Source organism: Schistocerca serialis, chromosome 4 (assembly GCF_023864345.2).
Source record: "Schistocerca serialis cubense isolate TAMUIC-IGC-003099 chromosome 4, iqSchSeri2.2, whole genome shotgun sequence".
Classification (NCBI taxonomy): Eukaryota; Metazoa; Arthropoda; class Insecta; order Orthoptera; family Acrididae; genus Schistocerca; species Schistocerca serialis.
The window spans coordinates 361198448-361223564 of NC_064641.1; positions in this window are offsets into that span (position 1 = coordinate 361198448).

Below are 25117 nucleotides of genomic sequence, written 5' to 3' on the forward strand. Positions count from 1 at the left end.
GCAGTAGGTACTGGGAGATGAAGAAGCTTGCACAGGATAGAGTAGCATGGAGAGCTGCATCAAACCAGTCTCAGGACTGAAGACCACTACACACAACAACACAATGGGTACTCCTGAAATGAAAACAGACTTGAAATTTACCAGGACCTCCTTTCGCATTACGAGAATGAAGGTGACAAATTTCTCCATTCAATTGTGACCTGGAGATGAAACATCAGTCTTTGGAATATCGACACAAAGACATGCCCCGGAAAAAGAAATTCAAAATGCAGGAAATGCTGTTAGTATGTTGAGTTCATTTTGAGGTTTTGGTCACAGAGAACTTTTCAGACTCAACATCAACCCTTTTCAAAAGGAACCTTAGCTACAGGAAAATTTTGTTCCAAAAAGTGTAACTAGTAATTGCAGTGCTATGTGGGCCAGTGCTCTTATAACAGTATTTCCTGGGGGTAATAACCTACATACAATTCATTTTTACATCACTGTAGTGGTAATTTTGTTTATAGCATGGAAATTAACCTTGTAAAAAAGTTTTTTGGCTAGGGATGCACTATCATGAGCAAAGCTACACACTAACACATAAATAACCTACAGTGATTCTGAGAGTTTTCTAGATAAAATTATTTCAGAAACTGAGCAGACAAGGATTAAAACAGAATTTTTGAATGTTCCTCATTATAGAGGAGAACATGAAAACATGAAGGAGTATATTAAATGGCTCTGAGCACTATGGAACTTAACATCTGAGGTCATCAGTCCCCTGGAACTAAGAACTACTTAGACCTAATGAACCTAAGGACATCACACACATCCATGCCTGATGCAGGATTCAAACCTGCGACTGTAGCAATAGCGCGGTTCCAGACTGAAGCACCTAGAACCACTCGTCCACTGTGGCCGGCTTGAAGTAGTATATTGAAAGACGATTAAGAAGACTGCTCCATTAACACAGACCATTTGATTAACTGACAAAGACAAATGTTTTGAAGACAAGGTTAACCAGGGAAAGTACAGTATCTAAATTAAGAGTATTTGGAAGGTGTGGACAAACTTGATAGAGATTCAGACGGAAACAGTAGGGAGAGTTTTAATCGAAATGAGCCTGGTGGATTTCTGTTGGGAGGTTGGAAACACAATTATGGTGTGGGAAGCCATGGGAAAGAAGTGTAAATTATTGCAGAAATGATTATTACAGAGGGGGTAACAGATGAGAATTGCAGTGGAATCATGGGTATAGGAAGGGAGGAAGAAAATATGACTACAGAAAAAGCCCATGGGAAGGGAATAAAGGATCATATGAAAATAGAAGCTGAGGCAACATAGAGGATGGCCAGGTAAACTTACATTTGTCCCATTGGGAGCCTGTCAGTTTGGGGTGAAAAGAAGCAATGGAAATCAGGCCAAGTACAGAGTAAAGAGAGACCAGGTGGGAAGAGACGTGAGATCTTATGGACAGCAGAACTGAGGCACATACTATGTAAATAGAATATCCTTCAACAGAAAGTTTTGGAAGCCATGAAGTATGATGAATAAGGACAGGAGAAGTTAACATAAGACAGAACAGTGAACCAAAACTGGATGCAGAACCTGTAAGATCATTACAGTGGAATAAATAACATAGTTTTTGTTGGTGAAGAATTGACTGATCATAGCTGTGACATATATGGTATAAACAAGTTACTGAACAATGTAGTAATTGAAGTGGGAAATGAAAAAGCTGGTGAGTCTGACAACTTTGTACTCGAGGCAGGAAATGTCATTGAAAGCAGTTATGATGAGAGGAGATAAGATAATATTTCTAATGCTTATGAGGAAGTCGCTGAAGAATTTGTGTCAGGTAATGACAAAAAAGTTGTTAGGGGTTTTTTTTTTTTTTTTTTTTTTTTTTTTTGGTGAAGTAAGAACTGAGATTGTTTTTGGTGAGGAATTGGATGGTGAGATATACAGAGGTTAAATAGGAAGTATTAGAAGAAAGTAATATACGGAAAAAATATGATAATAGTGAGGGAGGCTAGGAGATTAATACATGAAAGTTAGGTTTTACCTGCTGATGTTAATAGAGCTGTGCACACTTGTGATTATAAGAAGAGAGTATGATGACATTCGTCTTCTTCATTTCTTTGGTGTCAACATACTGCATTGCTGCACTGGCTGAAAAATGGGTTGTGAAAGTACCATACTGACTGCTTTAAATGCTGTAGCCAACACATACACATTTGTGTTTCATGTTTGTTTATTTTCACTTTTCTTAATCCTCCATACACAAATTTAAAATGGCCAGTTCACTATTGTTTTACTTTTGATAATCCTCATTAATAGCTTTAAGGTGAACATCCACATCTTGCTACAAAAGTTTAATATCGATTATCAATGAGCAGTAAAGACATAACCACATTATTCACAGGTTCTATCAGAATAAGTGGGTATGTATGGTACAGACACTGTCATTGTTTTAACACATGGCCTAATTGTGTTACACTTATTTCACAGTTACATTGATGCAGTGCTGTGGTTCTACCAACAAAGGTTTCTCATCTGAAACTTGGCCGTGGACTGAGTGTCTTGAGACCAAAAATTAGGCCCTTATATATCCTCACAATAATATGTACTGAAACTACACATTGTTCAAAGTTAAATTTACAGAAATTACAATTAAAGCTTAACTCATTAAATTAACTAAATACATGAAAAAAAAACATCTTTTTAGCAGTTTGTTCTACTGCTAGGATTAATCCAAACTATTTGTTTAAATGATGAAATTAACAAATATCATTATGCAAAGAATATTTTTGACAAAACTGTTAATGACTTTGTAATTAATTAATTAATGGCTCTGCTAACATGTTTTCAAATAGAGCCAAATAAATCCTTTAAGAATACATTAGTTGTTCCTCCAAATGTTTATAACTGGTACAGAATTTGTATTTGTTTATGAGTTGACAATAGAATTTAAGTTATGAAACAATTACTGATTTCACCCTTTACTGAAAAATACTAACTAGGAATAGTCAAAATAAATTGTAAAATCAATTACATACATAAAACTGGTGTTATATTCTTTAAAACTGTGGGCCAACCTTTCCCTTTCATGAATATGCAGATTATATTCACATATATTAATTGTAATTAGCTAAAATTGAAAGAAATGAATTTTAAGGAGATAGATGGCAAGACAAGAGGGGAAGTAAAATATCCCAGCTTCCTTTGTCACAAGAGAAGTAAAAACATTGATGATAAATTATTGAGGATAACTTAAGATCATTATAGCAATACAGATAACTGCAATAAAATCACAGAATAAATACAATAAATTTGTGAGAGTTAATGCCCAGTCTAGTGAGAGAATGTAAAAAGTAGACTGAATATTGTAGAGGAATGAGCTATGCTTGTTAGTGTCATGCAGTCAAGAGCACATGCATGCATTGGGAGTGATGACATAGAAGATATGGGGTTTAAAGAAACTGAGGAGGACCTACTACATGAGACAAAGATGGTTGTGAGTTAAGTGGATATACATACATTTTTATTCAGACTGATAGTTTGGAAGGAAACTGCCTAATTGTCACTAGTACTCCTGAGTGAAAAACTGAAAGACAGAATTAAGCATAGTCCACATTTTGTAGAATTACCTATAAATGGTGTTAAACTTGAGGAAGCTACTGGGAAATACAGTAAAGTTGTGTAGACACAAGTAATGCTTGATTTTAAGAGTAATGAGATAACTTTTGTGAGGGGTGTATTTTTGTTTCAGATTTGAATGATAACCTTTTTCTGGTCATGGACTGGATACTAAAAGCATAGGTGGGATTCAGTCACACAAAGAAAGTGCTAGTTTTTATTGAATTTGTTCATGTATCAACAAAGTACTACTCTTCATAAAAGTAAGCACACTGAAAGAAGAAAATATCTTCAAGCATAATTATGATTTCCATGCTCACGGTACTAGACAGAAGCATTACCTGCAAGTCAACACAGTTAGTACAAACATGTATAGGAGAGGATTTTATTATACTGCCCTTATGTTATATAACCACATGCCATCCTAACTGGTACACATACAAAATTTACCTAAGTTGAAAGTGAAACTAGAAGAGTACTTATTTGATCACTGCTTCTGTTCAGTTTCAGAGTTTCTGGACCACCAAGAAAATATAGCGTAATTGATCACATAATTATTCTTGACCATAGTACTCTTTGCGTCATTGTATTGTTTTTGTATTACATTACCAGTATTCAACATGTCTTGACTGTTGTTTTAAAAATCACAGCATGTATGAACTTGTATTTACTTTATCAAACCTGACTTATCCTGTATCTTTTGTACAAACTACATATTTAATCACAATTTACAGGAATTATAAAGAAATGCAAATACAATACAATACAACCATTCTTGTATTAATATGTTGGTAGTTGTGCTCTACACACTAGACACAAAAGACAAAAGTTGTTCCATCTGTGGGGAAATGGTGACCACATTGTTTGACTATTGTTACAACAACATAGTACAGATAAACTGAGAAAGCACATTGGAAGAAAATAACCAGAACTTTCTTTAACTGGGTAGCAACTTCATCATGACAATTCTGCAAATCGAATCATGCAGGTTCTGGCTCAGTTTAACATTACCAGTGTACCACATCTGTCTTATAGCCACTGGGCTTGAACCCTGTGATTTTTTTTTATTCCCATCACTAAAGGCAAAGCTTCAAGACATTTTATTTGAGAACTCTGAAGCAGTGCTCAAGAAAATTAATGTGGTTCTTAATGACCTGACAAAGATTGGCTTGCACAAGATGTATGAGGAGTGGGAAAGACACCATAAAAAGTGCATTCAAGTAGGAAGGGAGTACTTTTAAAAAGATCACAGAAACATTGGAATGGAGTAATAAACATCTGCAAAAAAATCAGTATCAGATTTGATCAGCCCTCATAATACAGAATATCCATAAAATACTAAATTAAAGTACCAAAGTCTGTGATAGTCAAGTGACTGAAGAAACCACCCAGTAAATTATGTAGTATTGGAAACATAGCGATGCATGTTGTGGTCATCAGAGAAGAAACTACTCTTTTTTACACACACATATTAAAACTTAAGCATTCAATGCAGATAGGCAATGAGATCACCGAAGTTAAGCACTGCTGGGCGTGGCCAGCACTTGGATGGGTGACCATCCATGCCACTATGTGTTGTTGCCATTTTTTGGGGTGCACTCAGCCTCGTGATGCCAATTGAGGAGTTACTCGATTGAATAGTAGCGGCTTATCTCAAAGAAAACCAACATAATGACCAGGAGAGCGTGTGCTGACTACACGCCCCCTCCTATCCGCATCATCAGCTGAGGATGGCACAGCGGTCAGATGGTCCTGATTGGCCACTTGTGGCCTGAAGATGGAGTGCATTCAATGCAGATGATGTGATATCAGAACCTTACTATGTAAAGTACAATTCTTGAACATTATTTATATGTACATAACAAATATAATTTATACTATGTTAGAAAGATTATATCCCTCAGGAGAAAGCACCAACTACAGGCATTATGTATATGGCAGGCACAAGAGCTCCGGCAACATGATATTTACTTCCGAATTGTGGTTTCCAATATTACATTTTTAGGTATGTGGCACAATACTACTAAATAAACTCTATTGAACTTTCTTCAATTTATTATGTACTATCTTCAGAGCTTATACAAAAAGCTTACATCACAAAACAGTAACCTAAGTTCATAACTTGATTCAAATCAATTCTGTCCCACATTAGTTCCCTCCCCATTTTTTTTGGGAGAGGTGTAGTTCGTCTAACAATATACATAGACACAGAATGGAAATCATAAGTTTTGAGAATTCTTTTTAAAATTAAGCACCCTGGTACCTCAGTGTACTGAGTATGACATTTCTACCTGAATAAGTTTGAATAACATAAGGTAGACTTACACTTGAAAGAGTTTGAAGCAGACTATTGCTATCATTGTTTGATGTGGAACAATTCCCAAACTGCAATCGCAACATGCTGGCTTTATGTAATCAATTGAGGTTGCATCTGGTTTACCATTTCTGTGAAATATAGATATGTTGTCAAACTGTAGGACCCTGAAAGGGCCAGAATAGTGAGGAGCAAGGCGTGCTCTGACAGCATCATTGTGTAACCAAATGCTGTGACACATTGTCAAGTACTTAAGTATGAAAACAGGTTTGGTCCCATGACAGCAGGAGTTTTTAAAACCAGGCTTTGCATTAGCGTTTGTAGTTTGTTTTTAAAAAATCAACAAATTCCCTGGATTCTAAGGCAGGAAGTTCAGATTGAGGAAAAAATCACCAGACACATTTATTAATTCACCATAAACCAGCTGTGCAGGGGAACATTGCATGTCCTCCTTAACACTAGCACACAATCCGAATAAAACCAAAGACAATTCCAAGACACAAGATTCTGGATGACATGCAACTGGTGTCTTTAAGGTCTGGTGCATATGCTCTTCCATCCTGTTAGTGGAGAGATGATAGCTCATAGCTAGTAGCTCTCTATCGAAAGCACTCCAAGTATGTTGCTGTTCTCCCAAATTTTTAGAGAAGAAAACCAGAGATTGCCACGCTTGAGAAGTGTATTGTTGCAATACAGCACCCACGGGAACTTGACTAGCTTCAACAAAAAGAGCAATGAGACCATAAGCAACGTGGTAAGCTAGCAAAGAAGTCTGAGCTAACTTTGAATTTAAGTCCTCGGATCTATGATTCCAAGAAATCTTTCTGTTGCCAGAAATTTTCTTTGCTTTTAGGAGGCTGTTAGAAGGCACTTGTACTTCAGACAGCATGGGAAAATGTTTGTGATAATAATTTACCATGCCTAATAAATGGTGGAGTCCTATGAAAGTCTCAAGGAGAGGCATGTTTTGAATATCAGAAAGCTTGTCAGGCATAGGAGAAATGCATCCAACAAGTTAATGGTAAAATCAGATACATCTGGGCAGAGTACCTATCATGGATTCTACAAGAGTTCAAAGGTCTGTAATCCCCACAGATTCTCCAATTTCCATCTTTTTTTCTGATCATCTGTAAGGGAGAAGGCCAAGTGCCCTAAGATCCAAGAATAGAACTCTTGCTGAGCAGCATACAGTTTTTCTGGAGGCAGGTGATGAAGTCTACTAATCATTGGCAGTGCTGGAATAGTTTTGATGTGATGGAGAGTAGAATGGCAACTCCTGATCTTACAAGTGCTGATTTTACTCTCATAGATAGGTCATTTCTTCATGCCACATTTCCAGACCCTCCTCAATTTGAGCCCTAAATGTGGAACACTCCATTCAATTCTAAAATTTGTGTCCTGATGCATGCAGCAGAAAGTGATGTCCTCTCCTGTAATGCATGCATGTGCATTCCGCATATGGATGAGTGCAGCTCCAAGACACATTGTACCATTGTGGGAGATGTGGTTGGTCGAGAACTCTTTGCATGGACAATGGTGTGGACATCACACCAATTGCAACCCAACATGATAGAGTGTTGAGCACATAAAAGTTCTTTAGTAAGACACCTATTCACCAAACCCAGTACCAGAGAAAAGTGACACAAGAAATCAGCTACAGTATAGATCCAGATACATTGCCAACAACAAAAGTCCAAGTAGGGGGAAAACCCATTCTCCAAGGATAATGTTAAAATTTGTTTATCAAAGGTTTTGTTACATAAATTATTAGCTACCATCAAAATACCACTAGCAGTTGGAGGAATAACGCTAATCCCTGATCCAGTATCAATCAAGAACACAGCTTGTGATAACTTGGCTTTAATGAACATTTTGTGGAATGAGCAGCATCAGTAACTGTGGCATTTGAGCAGTACTGTAGGTGCTGTAATTGGCATCAATGAGCATACATGCCTATTGGCACTCGTTGGTCAAGTCTGGGTAAGAGCAGTGCTTGGTATGTTGCCTTGTTGCTGTCCCAAAATTCTTATGGTACCAACACCAAATGTGAGTACGCTAAAATTTGCTCCTTGCATGAACAGTAGACAAAAACAATTCTGTCTGTTTAACTTGGCATTTAAGTGGGTAAGCTCATTTGAAAAACTGTCCCCAGACATCTGTTGATGTCTTCTGGATCAGGCATGCAACTGTGCAGCTGGTAGCATTTATGCACAGTTCAGGGTTGCTGTCCATAACCTCTTTAATGGTGGTACAATTGAGGGACCCAGAGGAAAAGGGGCACTTGCCACCAGAGTACGTTGTTTCATAAACAGGAATTAAGGAAATGTGATGTGTAGTAATGTGAGTCCTGCTGTGATACCAACAGTTGTTACAGTAACTAGATGGTGTTTTGCAAACACTGTTAAATATTAGGCTACTGTATTACAATTTAAAGTAAAGAAAATTAAATACTTGACATGTAGATACATTACATAACATGTCAATAAATAGTCAAACTCCTCATCAGTGATTTCCTGTTCCATTGTATCATCACAACCATCACTTATCAATGACTAATAAAAACTTGAATATATTGGAGGCAACAACTGCAGTAAGCTATGAAGGTCTTTGAACTTTTCTGCCTTAATTTGACATCCATTTGGATACTTAGGAACTAACTCGCAGTATGCAAGCTTCGTGAATCGTCCACGACACTTCTGTAAACTAACTCTCACATGTTTCTCAGTTTGATTATGTGAATATTTGATGTAATCAGAATGTTCACCACTCACTAATCTAAACACCATTGCATTTCTGATGTCTGCATGCTTTTTGTCAATAGTAATGTTATGTTTGATGATACTGTTCATTATAGACAACAAAGACACAAAGTCGTCTTTCTTCATTTCAACCACAATGAATGGGTTCTTTTGCTTGCTCTTTCTTAAAAGTTCAATGCATTTTGCTGGAGTGTACATGGCCTGTGTCTTACCTTTCAGCTTCTCAATAATTCCAAAATCCCTGTCACGTGGCAGGAACGTGTGACCAGGAAGGAGAAATTTGTGCTCAACAACATCAAAACATTTTTTACGTAGGAGGTACAGCCACAGACCTAGGATAGCATAGTTTCTATTTTGTACAACATACAAACCAGAATAAATGATGAGCCTTCAATGATGTTCTTCCTTCACGATGTCTAAAGCCTTTAAAACACAGCTAGGTATTTCATCAGCCCCTCTAGATGCAATATTCTCGGACCAGACACACATCACTGCCTTCTCATTTCTACAATGGTGAATACACAAATTATATGTCCAAAGTTGTCTCTTATAAAATAACTGTTTCCGTCAGAATATATTCTTGGCAATGCTTGTTGTAAGTCCATGCACAAAAATGAGTGCATCACTACCATCCTGTTTTGACTCATTTGAGCCATTTGTGGATGTAGTGTTCTTACATGCCTTAGCAGAATCAGGAATATGACATGTATCACTTGACTGCAGTTTAAAACCAATATTATATTCAGCGTTGAAAATGGTTTCATACACGTGTTTTTCATTGGGACTTCATCTGTTTTTTTAAGATCTCCACAGTACAAATGACACATTCCAGCAATCAAGTGAATAGAGGTTATGTAGGACTTGTTCGGATTCTGTGTTATACTATAATGTTATGTCTGCCTTGTGTAATCTAACGGACTACTGAAACTACTGGTACCACCAGCTGGCGAGGTGTGTGGTGCCGTCAATCAACTTGAAGGAGCAAGTGAACTTTAACTACATAAACATAAAGTGAAATATTATTATTTTGTTTCAAAACTGTTAATATGATGACAATAATGAGGTATATTGCCACAGAACTATATTATAAACACTTTTCATTTTTCATACTATGTTTTTCATATATGTATATGTGCGATGTGTAAAATATCGATATACAACTAAGGTTGGCAGTACTGCACAGTTTGTAAGCTCTGTGAACAGGAGCCGGTTGTTGGTGGGTGTAAAGACAATGGGCTGTTGGTGTTGAGACATCTTGTAATATGCATGCTTTGAGAAGGTCAAGGATAAAGGGAACGAAATGATGTATTGGAAAAGCTGTTACATTGAAAATTATTGAATATGATCATGATCAGCATTTATAAAATAAAAATTGGAAATTTAACTGTGTGTCAGTTCTTACACAGCAAAATACACACCCTGGAGCTCAAATTGATTTAACAACCAGCAGATGGCGAGATTCATCACTGGATGACGAGCGTGCAACAATGACCAATAAAGGTAAGAAAGTTATATTACTCTAAATTCAAATTGTGATGATACCTATCTTTCTCCATGTCTTCAACCCTGAATGTACTCTGTTGTTAGAGTGAACAGCGTGATGGGGACTGGTGGTCGACTAGGCACACCAGGAAGACCACACAGTTTTAAAATGATAATTTGTAGCATAATATACTGCTACTGGTAATAATTAATATTTGTCCCCCAGAGAAAGAGGTGCTTGGAAACTTTTGATGTGATTTCTAACCTTATTTTTTTTCTCAATATCAATGGCATGAGGTCTGTTAGAATACTTGCCTCTTCTATCCTATTTAGGTTTATGTACAAATACATGTGTTGTAGATTTATGACTAGTAGTCACATTCTTCATTGCTATGGACAGTCCTCAAAATGTTTAACAGAAATGTCAGAAACAGCTAAAAATGCAGTCCTACACGCTTCAACCTCAGTAACTGGAGTTTCACAAATAAAATATCTGAAACTTTCCTCTGGCTTACCATTGGAACCTTCCTCTTCTTTGGATACACTTTTTTGCACTTGTTAGGCCACACTAAGCCAAATAAATAGGCATTTTGCTTATTATAATCTCCCAACTGATAAAACTCAGTAAATATTGCCTCCTTCTGTTCTTCATTCAATACCGAATATTTGCAGAAACTAGTTTTGGAGCATGGATCACTGGCACTATGAAACACTTTCTCGGGCACAATCTTATTTTTACAGGATTTATATCATTTTCCATGGTTTCTTAACCTCTTCCTTTCATTATCTTTCCACTCATTTTCTTTATGAATTCTTTTTTTTTACATGTACTGTTGAATTTTCTTTGTGAGTAACATTAATAGCAACACCTATTGCTGCCATCGTGGAAACACATGAACAACATTTGAGAAACACTTTGTGATTGGCTTTCCAAAACCAAGTCAACCAATGAGATGAATTGAGTCATTAGGCACAGAGATACTATTGGCATGGACATCTTTTCCACTGGGAATGTGTCGCTCCTGAATAACAGCAAATGTAATATGCTCTCTTTAAAGGAATGGACACATGCCACTGTGCGAGAAGTTCCCACCTACAATATTGTATGGCATCAGCTGTCTTCCTGTTCCAAAATCACAAAATCACCATGCAGGTGGCATGTGCCCCTTTTTCACTGGGCCCGTCAATTGCTACTGTTGGCACAGGCAACAGCAATTGTGTCTGCTTTAATAGCCAGTTTGTCAACAGATAGTTCAATAGAAGCTGATACACAGTTTGTTGGATTCTGTACTCCAAATAATCTTTAACAAAGTATCAGTTTGCAGTTTGTTAACCATGAATACATGAAGAGAGTGAAGAATTATAAATGAAGAATCACCCATATGTGTATTACCATCAATGATTTTCTGTAGACAAACTTCTGGCGTGAAAGCAGAGTGTCAGAGTGCTGTCTCTTTTAAACACATGGAAAGACTGCAGGTGCAGAATATCATTGATCTGTTCAATTACATTAAGATCAACTGTGAAATGACCAAGGTAAATTGGTCTGAGTCTCACAATAACTTCAACCTATGTAAATCATAATTGTGCCCTTGTAGGCCAAAAAGCAGGAAACTTGATATTAAAATTTCTATTGCAGTCTCTAGTAATCAGTGAAACACTGCTGCTAGATGTGACTGTGGGTGAAGGCTCTGACTTCATGCCCATGTTTGTTATGGTATCTATTATGCCACTCTGAAGACATAAAAATGCAAGAAACTCACTCAATATTGGGAGTCACCACTGTAGATATACCACGTAATACCGCTGAATAAACACTATTAATCATACTGAACATTCTTCAATTTATTACATACTTTCTTCAGAGCACATACAATAAGCACACATCACAAAACAGTATCCAAAGTACTCAGTCCTTATACATACATGCCACATTCTATAGTAACTTCGTAACTTGATTTAAATCAGTTCCTACACACATCTTTTCTACATATTTATTTCTGTCTATTCATAGAGCCTGATAAGTTTGCTGATAAAGTGTTGTATTTTACTAATATTTCTATAATACTACTATACAGGGTGATTATAATTAAAGTTAAACTTTTGAACCACTGAAGAAATAACATCACTGGTCAGAATGATGTCAAATTGCAATGAAATATTATTGAAGAAGAGCGAAAACGTATGGCAGAAGAAACATAAATAGTTACAAAATGTAGCAATAGAGGGCACTTAGCATCATATTTTAATAGTGGTCAACTACAAATGACAAATGAAACATATAACAATGTCTAAGGTGTGCATATGGCATTAAACAAACTGTACTATTCAATGTGCAAGGGTATACAGGTGTGATACAGTTCATTACATAAGTCCATCCACCAAGGCAAGGTCATATCACATCAGATGGGAAAACATGTTCAATGTGCTGTTCACTGGTTTCTGCAACAAGTTGAAATCGAGAAACAGCCTGTTCCACAACTGATCAAAGTGTTTCAGGGGTCATGTTCAGACTGTGTTGTGCAATGCATGCCTTCAATGCAGCTAAGTTTGCAATTGGAACACTGAACACAAAATCTTTGAGATCAGGTGATCGGGGCAGCCAGGCTGTAGGGACATGGTGGCATTTCTGAAATGGCGCTTCAGCAGCTGCTTAACTGGATTTGCAACATGTGGAGGTGCAACATCTTGTGTAAAAATGATCCCGTCCACACATCCACACCGTTGGAGGTGCTGGAATGACAAGATTGCACAAATGACACTCGTAGCGCTTACCAGTGACGGTACAGGTGATAGGACCAGAAGCACATGTCCTTTCGAAAAAATATCGTGTATGGTAAATGATTCCATAAACCAGCACCACACAGTGACGTTTCCAGGATGAAGTGGTACTGGTTGATTTGCGTGTGGATTTTCCATTGCCCATATTCAGCAATTCTGTGTATTGACATATCCTGTCAGACAGGTTCAAATGGCTCTGAGCACTATGGGACTTAACATCTGTGGTCATCAGTCCCCTAGAACTTACAACTACTTAAACCTAATTAACCTAAGGACAGCACACACATCCATACCCGAGGCAGGATTCGAACCTGCGACCGTAGCGGTCACGTGGTTCCAGACTGTAGTGCCTAGAACCACACAGCCACACCGGCCGGCACAAAATCTTCCACAGCCCATCATTGTCCACTTCCAGGAAAGCAAGAAATTCTAAAGCAAAAGTCTCTTTTGCTTGCGGGTCGACAGGAAGCAACTCGTGCAGATGCGTAATTTTGAATTGATAGCAAAGGGGGATGTTTCGTAGGTTTTTCACACCATGCTCATGGGCGTGTCCAATGTTTGGGCAATTCTCCATGCTCTACATGTTTGCACATCACCACTCATCTCCTCCTGCATTGCTGTGGCCACTGCTCCCACTAACATTGAATCAATTCATTTCCTCCCTCGACCAGGTTGCACACCAAAAGAACCCGTCTTTTCAAATTTTTGAATTATTTTCTCCAGTCCGACAGCAGTCATTCAACCAAAGCCTTTTTTCAAACTCTTCAGTGTCTGGAACTTCTGCAGAGTGATGTGTGCACAATCATCTTGCATGTAATACAGCTTTACAAGCAGAGCGCAATCCGGCACTGAGATAGTCATGGCGAACGTCGCAGATGTGAGAGGAGGAAAAGCTGCATACCTGTCGTGTTTATATCAACTTAAATGGGTTGTGTGCATGACAGGTGTTTTTACTTACATATTCTGACACACACACAATAGCATCTATTGATCAAATTTCACACTATTTTTTTTCTTCTGTCATATGTTTTCCCCCTTTCTGATAACATGCCATTGTGATTTGACGTCATTCTTACCAGTGGTGTTATTTCTACAACATTTTGAAAGTTTGAATTTAATTATAATCACTCTGTAGATTTATAGCACTAAATATGATTCAGTTTCATTTAAGAAGTTTATTACATATGTTGCAACACATGATTTTGAACTTAAACCACAAACCATTCATTCTATTCTCATAAATTTTGCTTATGCAGGTTACAAGTTTATTGTTCAAGTAACAACAGAATAAATGATGGGATATAATTGCCCACACTTGTATTTTCAATTTTAACATGTTATATATACTGAAATGCAAAAGAAACTGGTATAGCCATGCATATTCAAATACAGATATATGTAAACAGGTAGAATATGATGCTGCGCCAGCAATGGCTATATAAGACAACAAATGTCTGGTGCAGTTGTTAGATTAGTCGTTCCTTCTACAATGGTAGGTTATCAAGATTTAAGTGAGTTTGAATGTGGTATTATAGTCAGTGCATGAGTGATGTGACACAGTATATCTGAGGTAGCTATGAAGTGGGAATTTATGCCTCACCTGAGCCCATCACCACCAATACTGGACTGCTGATGATGGAAAACATGTTGCCTGTTCAGATGAGTCTTGTTTCAGATTTTATCAAGCAGATGGATGTGTGCAGGTATGGGAACAAACACATGCATCCATGGATTCTGCATGTCAGCAGGGGATTATTCAAGCTGGTGGAGACTCTGTAATGGTGTGGCATGTGTGCAGTTGGAGTTATATGGGATCCCTCATATATCTGGATATGACTCTGACAGGTGACAAGTATGTAAGCATCCTGTCTGATCAGCTGCATGTATTCGTGTCCATTCTGAATTCCAACGTACTTGGGCAATTCCAGCAGGACAATGTGACACCCCAAAGGTCAAGAATTGCTATAGAGTGGCTCCAGGAACACTCTTCTGAGTTTAAACACTTCTGCTGGCCACCATACTCCCCAGACATGAACATTATTGAGCATAACTTGGATGCCTTGCAACATGCTGTTCAGAAGATATTTCCACCTCCTCATACTTTTGCAGATAAATGAACAGTTTGCAAGATACATGGTGTTGGTTCCCTCCAGTACTATTTCAGATGTTAGTTGAGTCCATGCCACATTGTGTTGTTGCACTTCTGATTACTCAAGGGGTCCCTACATGATAGTAGTCAGGTGCACCAATTTCTTTGTCTCTTCAGTGTATAAGAAAATGCATTTACTGTCAAATATATAGAAATAAGAAAAAAACTCACATAATAAACTTCTATTGTCTGTATTTATAATTTTTGGAAAGTCAAAATTGAGCATCCTGTGTTGATGCATACCAGTACATGAGTTGTATTAGTTATGGAAATATGTCTGCTTGTGTCTGTATGTGTGGATGGATATGTGTGTGTGTGCTAATGTATACCTGTCCTTTTTTCCCCCTAACGTAAGTCTTTCCGCTCCAGGGATTGGAATGACTCCTTACCCTCTCCCTTAAAACCCACTTCCTTTCGTCTTTCCCTCTCCTTCCCTCTTTCCTGATGAGGCAACAGTTTGTTGCGAAAGCTTGAATTTTGTGTGTATGTTTGCGTTTGTTCTTTGTCTTTAAATATGTCTGCTTGTGTCTGTATATGTGTGGATGGATATGTGTGTATGTGCGAGTGTATACCCGTCCTTTTTCCTCCTTTTTTCCTTTTTTCCTTTTTTCCTTTTTTCCCCCTAAGGTAAGTCTTTCCGCTCCCGGGATTGGAATGACTCCTTACCCTCTCCCTTAAAACCCACATCCTTTCGTCTTTCCCTCTCCTTCCCTCTTTCCTGATGAGGCAACAGTTTGTTGTGAAAGCTTGAATTTTGTGTGTATATTTGTGTTTGTTTGTGTGTCTGTCGACCTGCCAGCACTTACATTTGGTAAGTCACAACATCTTTGTTTTTAGATATATATTTCCTACGTGGAATGTTTCCCTCTATTATATATATATAATAGAGGGAAACATTCCACGTGGGAAAAATTATATATAAAAACAAAGATGAGGTGAGTTACCGAACGAAAGCGCTGGCAGGTCAATAGACACCCCTACCTTCTACCTTCTTCCTAAAATTCACAAACACAATCATCCCGGCTGCCCCATTGTAGCTGGTTACCAAGCCCCCACAGAACGTATCTCCGCTTACGTAGATCAACACCTTCAACCCATTACATGCAGTCTCCCATTCTTCATCAAAGACATCAACCACTTTCTCGAACGCCTGGAATCCTTACCCAATCCGTTACCCCCAGAAACCATCCTTGTAACCATTGATGCCACTTCCTTATACACAAATATACCGCACGTCCAGGGCCTCGCTGCGATGAAACACTTCCTTTCACGCCAATCACCTGCCACCCTACCTAAAACCTCTTTCCTCATTACCTTAGCCAGCTTCATCCTGACCCACAACTTCTTCACTTTTGAATGCCAGACATACCAACAATTAAAGGGAATAGCCATGGGTACCAGAATGGCCCCCTCGTACGCCAACCTATTCATGGGTCGCTTAGGGGAAGCCTTCTTGGTTACCCAAGCCTGCCAACCCAAAGTTTGGTACAGATTTATTGATGACATCTTCATGATCTGGACTCACAGTGAAGAAGAACTCCAGAATTTCCTCTCCTACCTCAACTCCTTTGGTTCCATCAGATTCATCTGGTCCTACTCCAAATCCCATGCCACTTTCCTTGATGTTGACCTCCACCGGTCCAATGGCCAGCTTCACACGTCCGTCCACATCAAACCCACCAACAAGCAACAGTACCTCCATTATGACAGCTGCCACCCATTCCACATCAAACGGTCCCTTCCCTACAGCCTAGGACTTCGTGGCAAACGAATCTGCTCCAGACCGGAATCCCTGAAGCATTACACCAACAACCTGACAACAGCTTTCGCATCCCGCAACTACCCTCCCGACCTGGTACAGAAGCAAATAACCAGAGCCACTTCCTCATCCTCTCAAACCCAGAACCCCCCACAGAAGAAACACAAAAGTGCCCCACTTGTGACAGGATACTTTCCGGGACTGGATCAGACTCTGAATGTGGCTCTCCAGCAGGGATACGACTTCCTCAAATCCTGCCCTGAAATGAGATCCATCCTTCATGAAATCCTCCCCACTCCACCAAGAGTGTCTTTCCGCCGTCCACCTAACCTTCGTAACCTCTTAGTTCATCCCTATGAAATCCCCAAACCACCTTCCCTACCCTCTGGGTCCTACCCTTGTAACTGCCCCCGGTGTAAAACCTGTCCCATGCACCCTCCCACCACCACCTACTCCAGTCCTGTAACCCGGAAGGTGTACACGATCAAAGGCAGAGCCAAGTGTGAAAGCACCCACGTGATTTACCAACTGACCTGCCTACACTGTGACGCATTCTATGTGGGAATGACCATGAGGATCACCCTGTGGCTAAACATGCCTTGGTGCATGGCCAGCACATCTTGGCACAGTGTTACACCGTCCGGGTTATCTGGATACTTCCCACTAACACCAACCTATCCAAACTCCGGAGATGGGAACTTGCTCTTCAATATATCCTCTCTTCCCGTTATCCACCAGGCCTCAATCTCCGCTAATTTCAAGTTGCCGCCACTCATACCCCACCTGTCATTCAACAACATCCTTGCCTCTGCACTTCTGCCTCGACTGACATCTCTGCCCAAACTCTTTGTCTTTAAATATGTCTGCTTGTGTCTGTATATGTGTGGATGGATATGTGTGTGTGTACGAGTGTATACCCGTCCTTTTTTCCCCCTAAGGTAAGTCTTTCCGCTCCCGGGATTGGAATGACTCCTTACCCTCTCCCTTAAATATATCATTCTGTCCAATTTGATAAAAAACTTTATATTGATTGTGAAAGCACATAGAAAGTTCTGGAAGCACGCGTATTTTCATGATTTACAGGGGATTGTTGTCATTAACAAAATTATGTACAGGTGCTGAGTTAGATGTTGAATCAAGAAATTGAAGTGTTTAATATCTGGTGGCAAATATTAAGAGGCTGTGGAAATGTTGGCGTAAGTGGCTGGCGCCTCTAAGTACCTTACTTGCAGTTGACTGGTGGGTTGACACAGAAACAGCTTCAAAGTTATTACCAAGTCATGTATTTTCATTTGTTATCTATTTTTATGTACTCCTCTGTTACTAATGTCCTTTGGAATTACATTTCTAATTGACTCTCCAATTGTTTACACCACACGTATGTTGATCCACAAATTTTAATTAATTATGTAACTAAGATAATACAAGAGATATTATTGTAATTAAAGTTCAGATTGATTTTTTATATTTAAAACTACAGATAATACTAAAAAATTTATGTAATACGATATTGTATTTTATACCTTATTTGGCAGTAAAATCAGTTTCTTTACATTTTGTAAATTTTAATTGTAACATCAAAATTGTGCAAAATTAATAATGGGTTGATTTGAAATTTATTGATAAAATTCTATATAAAGCAATGCAGTGAGGCTGTAAGTTAGTTGTTGAGTTGCTGTTTTGTCAGTCAGTCAAAGAGATCTGTGAAGTATGTGTTTTGTTGAGATGACGAGTATGCAGTTCAGTTGTCAATCAATTTTGTGAAGTTGGAAACTGTTATATTCTTTCATCAAATGAACTCCAGGCAATAGAAAGTTTAGTTAAATGTAATGATCTGAGAGGAATGTTATACATTGAAACTTGTGCATGTTGTACTGAACAAATATCAAATGTCATTTACGAAAGCCTGCTTATGAGTTGGTGTCATGTAGTATATCTAACTTACTGGAACAAAAATCAAACAATGGAAAGTCCAGGATGGAATAACAACAATATTATGAAAAGGACTGTTTGCCACTAACCAACAAAAGACTGCTAAACACTCAAGCTCACAGCCAAAAAGGCTTTCTTCTGAAGTAGGAAATGCATATACAATCATAAAAGCACAACTCACTCACACATGATCATTGTTTCTGGCCAATGCAGTTGGACTAATTGATAACTTGCCTGGTGCGAGCAGTAATGCAGTGGTCGTGGTAAGGTAGAAGCTTGGGGTAGGGAGGGAGTGGGATATCAGAATGGTGGATGGGAATGTGAAGTGCTGTTCATGATGTTGTGGGGACAGGGCAAGGGTTGCTAGTTGCAGTCTGGCAGTTTGGAAGGGGGAGGGGAGGGCAGTGGAAAAGGGGAGTAGAAGAGAAATGAAAAGGGCTACTGGGTGTCTTCGTGGAATAGAAGGCTGTGCTCTGCTGGGATGGGAGCAGGGAAAAGGACAAGTAGCTGGATTACAGGGACTAGTGAAGACTGAGACCAGGGAGGTTATGTGAATGCAGGATATATTGCAGGGAGAATTGCCATCTGCACAAATCAGAAAAACTGGCGTTGGTAGGAAGGATAGAGATCTTGCAAGCTACGAAGCAGTCATCTGAGATAAGCACATTGCGTTGGGCAGCATGCTCAGCAACTGGATGGTCCAGCTGTATCTTGGGCACAATTTGGTTGTGGCCACTCATGTAGACAGACAGGTTTTTAGTCATCATCCCCATGTAGAAAGCAGCACAGTGGTGGCAGCTTAGTTTGTAAACCACATGACTGCTTTCATAGGTAGAATTGCCTTTGATGGTATAGGAGATGTCCTATGACCAGAGCAGGTGGTGGTCTTGCTTCTAGGTCCATTTTATGGATATGAGGCATCAGGCAAGGGGTTTGAGAGCTATCTTTGAGTAGGGATGGACAAGGATATTATGTAAGATTGATTGGCAGTGGCGTACTATTGTGTGAGGGGTGGGAAGGATAGTGGGTAGGAAAGTTCTCATTTCATGGCATGAAGATAGGTAGTCAAAACCTATGCAGAGAGTGCAATTCAGTTGCTCTAATTCTGGGTGATACTGAATCATGAGAGTTGTGCTCCATTGTGGACAGGTAGTGAGTATTTAACAGGTTGTAGGTGACTGGAGGGACATGAAATGGGGGCTCTGTTTCTGTACAAGGTTCAGTGGGTAATTTTGATCTGTAAAGGCCTCAGTGAAACCTATGATGTATTTGGAGAGGGACTGCTAACCATAGCAGATGTAATGATCACTTGTGGTTATGCTATGTGTAAGGTACTTCCTGGTATGGAATTGGTGGCAGCTGTCAAAGTGGATGTAGTGCTTGTTTGTGGGTTTGGTATGAACACAGGCACTGATGTAACCATCCTTGAGGTGGATGTCAAAGTCAAGGAAGGTGGCTTGTTGTGATGAGGAGCACCAGATGAAGCAAATAGGGGAGAAGGTGTTGGTATTCTGGGTGTATGTTGATCAGGTGTCTCCACCTCGGTCCAGATAATGGAGATGTCATGAATGAATCTGAAAGAGATGAGGGGTTTGAGATTATGGGCATTTAGAAATGATTAATGGAAAATCATGAAGGCAAACAGAAATGATATCTGGAATTCCCCAAAGGAAGTGTTATGTGCCCTCTGGTGTTCTTAATTTATATAAATTATTTACGAGATAATATGAGCAGTTCTTTTAGATTATCTGCAGATGTTGCTGTCATTTACCATATAGTAAAGTAATTAGAATATCAACATCAACTGAAAAATGACTTAGACAAAATATCTGTATGGTGCAAAAAGTGCCAATTGTCTCTGTACAAGGGAAAGTGTGAGGCCATGTGATGAAGCAAGCTGGGATATTTTTACTTCCCCTCTTGTTTTGCCATCTGCCTCCTTAAAATTTGTTTTTTTTTTCATTTTTGAAGTATTTACCATTAACATACGTGAATATAATCTGTATTTTCATAAAAGAGACAGTATGGCCCTCAGCTTTAAAGAATATAGCACCAGAATCAAATTTTGTGTTTAGTTTTATGCATGCAATTGATTTTCCAATTTATTTTGACTATTAGGTAAAAATCAGTAATTGTTTCGTAACTTAAATTCTATTGTTGACTTACAAAGAAATATAAATTCTGTACTAGTTACAAACATTTGGAGGAACAACTGATAGTATTCTTAAACAATCTATTTGGCTCTATTCGAAAACATGTTAGCAAAGCCAGCCCTTAATTAATTACAAACAATTAACAGTTTAGTCAAAAGTATTGTTCATGTAACAATATCTGTTAATTTCATCATTTAAACAAATAATTTGGCCTAACTCTTATAGTAGAAGAAACTGTTAAAAATAATGAATTTTTTGATGTATGCAGTTAATTGAATGAAATAAGTCTTAATTGTAATTACTGTAAATTTAACTTGGAACAATGTGTAGTTTCAGCACCTATTATTGTGAGGATACGTAAGTGCCCAATTTTTGGCCCTGACACAGTCAGTCCACAGCAGAGTTTGAGACAAGGAACCTGTATTGATTAGATAAACAATGCATCCATGAAATAAGTGTAACACAATTAGGAGATGTGTTAAACAATGACAGTGTCTGTTCCGTATGTACCTTTGTTATTCTTCAAGAACTGTGCGGTTAGGTTCTTATTGCTCATAGATGTTCAATAGTAAATTATTGTAGCAGAATGTGGATGTTTGCCTGCAAACTATTAATGAGACTTATTGAAAGTTAAACAATAGTGCACTGGCACTGGGGGGTTTGTGAACAGTGAAAGTAAACAACTGTGGAACACAAATGTGTCACCTGTTGGCTGCATCATTTAAAGTAGTCCATGTTTGACTTCCATGCCCCATTTTTCAGCCAATACAGCAATGCAGTACATTGACACCAAGGGCAAAAAACAAAGCAATAAAGCAGGCAATGATCACATTTGGTATCCCGTGCAAAGAATATTGAATGTGGGCATAATAAACAAGTGAACTTTGACAGTGAACTTGTGGCGCCAATGAAATCGACACCAACATTGATATGCATTCATCTTTCAACTCTAAGCATTATCTTTGGCTGTTCCGTCATGTTCACTTCAGTTCTTTGTGATCCTTGTATGTGTTAAGGTTAATAAATGAACTATTGCTAAATGGGTGCAACCAAACCGGTAATCTTCCTCACTGGTGACCCCGAGTTGTAATGTCTTCCGTTTTCGCCGTTTTACTGTGTCCGTGTCTTCTGTGTTGGTTATTTTTGCTTGTATTACATCGACACAGCATTTGAACAATGACTTTGGCCCAGCGCCTAATGCCAGATTTTGTGATCAACATGCATCGTGTTGCAGGCGATGTACACCTGCCGGGACTGCAACACGATGCCTCCCACTTGATGATTCCACTGATTTTGCCGGACGTTTTCGAGCCTGCAACAATAAGTCAGGTTAGGAGTGTGCATGACTCCAGCTATCAAACGCCTTTGTTCCCGCCACATCGACTGTGCAGTTACCTGTTACGGATCGCCGTGCAGTGCGAGAGCAATGCCGATTTCTGCAAAAGCTTCATCATACAACCTACTACTGCCAGGACAACGATTTGCCATGAAGCAATCCGTGCAGTACCACATGGATACTGCCACGTGGCTGGCACTGCTTCGTTCACTGGTCTACCTCCTCAGCATCTGACCACCAACACGCCTGCCTTGGTTCAGCATCACCACATGCCTTCCTACTTTGATACCCAGGCCTGCAACAGGAACAACAACTTGTTATCTGTGCCTGACCTCCACCTCTGTCCCAATGCTGTGTCTCTGTGTCTTGTGCCACAACATTCACCTTATCCGCACACCATTTTCAATGGAGTGAGTATGTACAGTGAACATTCACTTATTCCGTCCCACGTTTGACATCATTTCCCACACTGTGCATCTGGACAACCCACACCTTCACAGCCTCCCTGCAACCCAGCCCCCCTGCTCTGATCATACGTCAAGCTTTCCACGGACTAACACGTGTTCTCAAGCTTTGAACTTTTTCTCCCCTGTGTCCCCTGCACTGGCTCCAGTCAAGCTTCTGCTACCATTCTCAGCACATCTTGGTGCCTCATCCACGTTGGTCTTCCATGACATGTCAATTCAAACATCCCAGCAATGTGTTGAGGTTCCACAACCACAATTGACACATTATGGTGTCTCCGCGTGTCGGGCTTCCGCGTCGTGACGGATTGCGCTCAACCACTACGTCTCACCTTCACGCTGCCACCCTAACACCCATCATTGCCACATCCCCTGGGGGAACACTCTCCTGGAATACTACAGCAACAACAGCTCAATTCAGGCAGTGCCCCATCGAACTCAACTAAACCAGTTCTTCTGAACATTCTACAATGCTTACTGACGCTGCCGCCATTTACTCCCGACAGAGCAACAACCTGGTTCTAAATTGGGGATGAAGTGTTCGACCATTAGAAACTTGACGATTCAACCAGGTTTCTGTGCCTCATCACCCACCTGCACGGCCAGGAGGACTTGATTGCTGACCTGGTTGATGCCCCGGACTCATCTACCCTGTACACTTTAGCCAAAACGACAGTTCTATGTTGGCTTGCACGCTCAACTGAGGCAGCAATATGGCAAGTGCTCCATGTTGAGCAACTAGGCAAGGACAAACTTTCCCAGCTCTGGAGATGGCTATGTGCCCTGGTCAGCGCCGATTTATCCTCTGACACAGCTATCCTCACCACCTGGTCAGATAAACCATCTCATCACATCCGCTTTTCTTTGGCTCAAAGGTATCCTGAACCTGTCGAGCAAAGAATGACAATTGCTTACAAGCTACACGATGCATCACTGCTCTGTTTCGTCAGCCACTGCCTACCTGGCAAGTCTCAGGTTCAGGCTCATCGCTCTGCGGCCAGACATGGGTTGGGGGGGGAGGCAGGGGAGGCGTACTGGCACACTGTGCCGTGTGCCGACCATTCTGATGGCTCTGGGAATCAGTGAACAAGCAACTGGGACGGCACCGGATCCACCCACAGTCATGGCCCCTCTTGCAACCAAACCTGCTGCAGCCACTGAATCTCAGCCACCGCCACTGGCAATGAACTTTCTGCAGGAAATGGAACTGCACTAACCGATCTGTTACTTCCACACACGGTTTGGTGAGGCGGCATGGAACTGCAGACCACCCTGCTACTTCCCAAACGCCAATCGCAGGTAAGTCCGGGTGCTGCCTTCCGCACACAACATGACAGACACCCCCCCCCCCCCCCCCCCCCCAAGTGCTCCATTCTGTCCAGGAACGACCGGATAAGTGTGGGCGACTTTACATTAAAGCACCTCAAACTATGCAACTTTGGCTACTGTGTGCCACCGTGCAACCACCACTGACAACACAAGCAGTGCACTCATGCTAAGCGTTTCGCCCACGACCGTGCTGCCACAGGCCACACCCTCGGACAGTGGACTCACTAATGGCTCACGAGCTCTACCAAGCTCACCTGACCACAGTGCCACTGCTTCAGGCTGGCGACCATCTTTTCACGTTGACTCCTGGGACACTTTGCTGCCCCAGCTCCCGTCAGATCCGCCGAGTGGCTCCGAACACCACGAACCCGCCTTGCCTGCTTCGCCCGACACACACTGTAAACAAACCACCTCCCGCACCACCAGCAACATTTCCGTCATCACCAATGGCACAGTTCACAAGCTTCACCTCACGCCAGGTCCCCTGATCTCCAGTAAACCATGTCGACTTTGTTCCGAGCGCCTCTCTGACCTTAAAAATCAGATTTCCGAACTACTAAGCTCCAGCGTCATTGAACTCTCTGCCAGTAGCTGGTCTATGCCCATACATATGACACCCAAGAAAGACGGGTCCTGGCGCATGTGCGGAGACTACCATCGACTTAACGCATGAACAGTTATGGACACCTACCCCATACCCAACATTTCCGACTTTACCAGTTCCCTCACAGGTGTGACCACATTCTCTGTCATTGATTGCAAATGGGCCTACCACCAGATCCCCATGGCACCTGAAGACATCAAGAAGACAGCAATCACCACCCCGATTGGGTTATTTCAGTTTTGATTCATGCCCTTTGTTCTGAAAAACGCAACCCAGACCTGGCAACGCTTCATCAATGAAGTGCTATTCGACCTAAAATTCTGCTTTGCATATCTTGATGACGTTCTTGTGTTCAGCTCCTCTGTCGAGGACAACATTCGACATGTGAAAACTGTTATGAACACTCTCACGGCAGCACGCATCATGACCAAACAGGA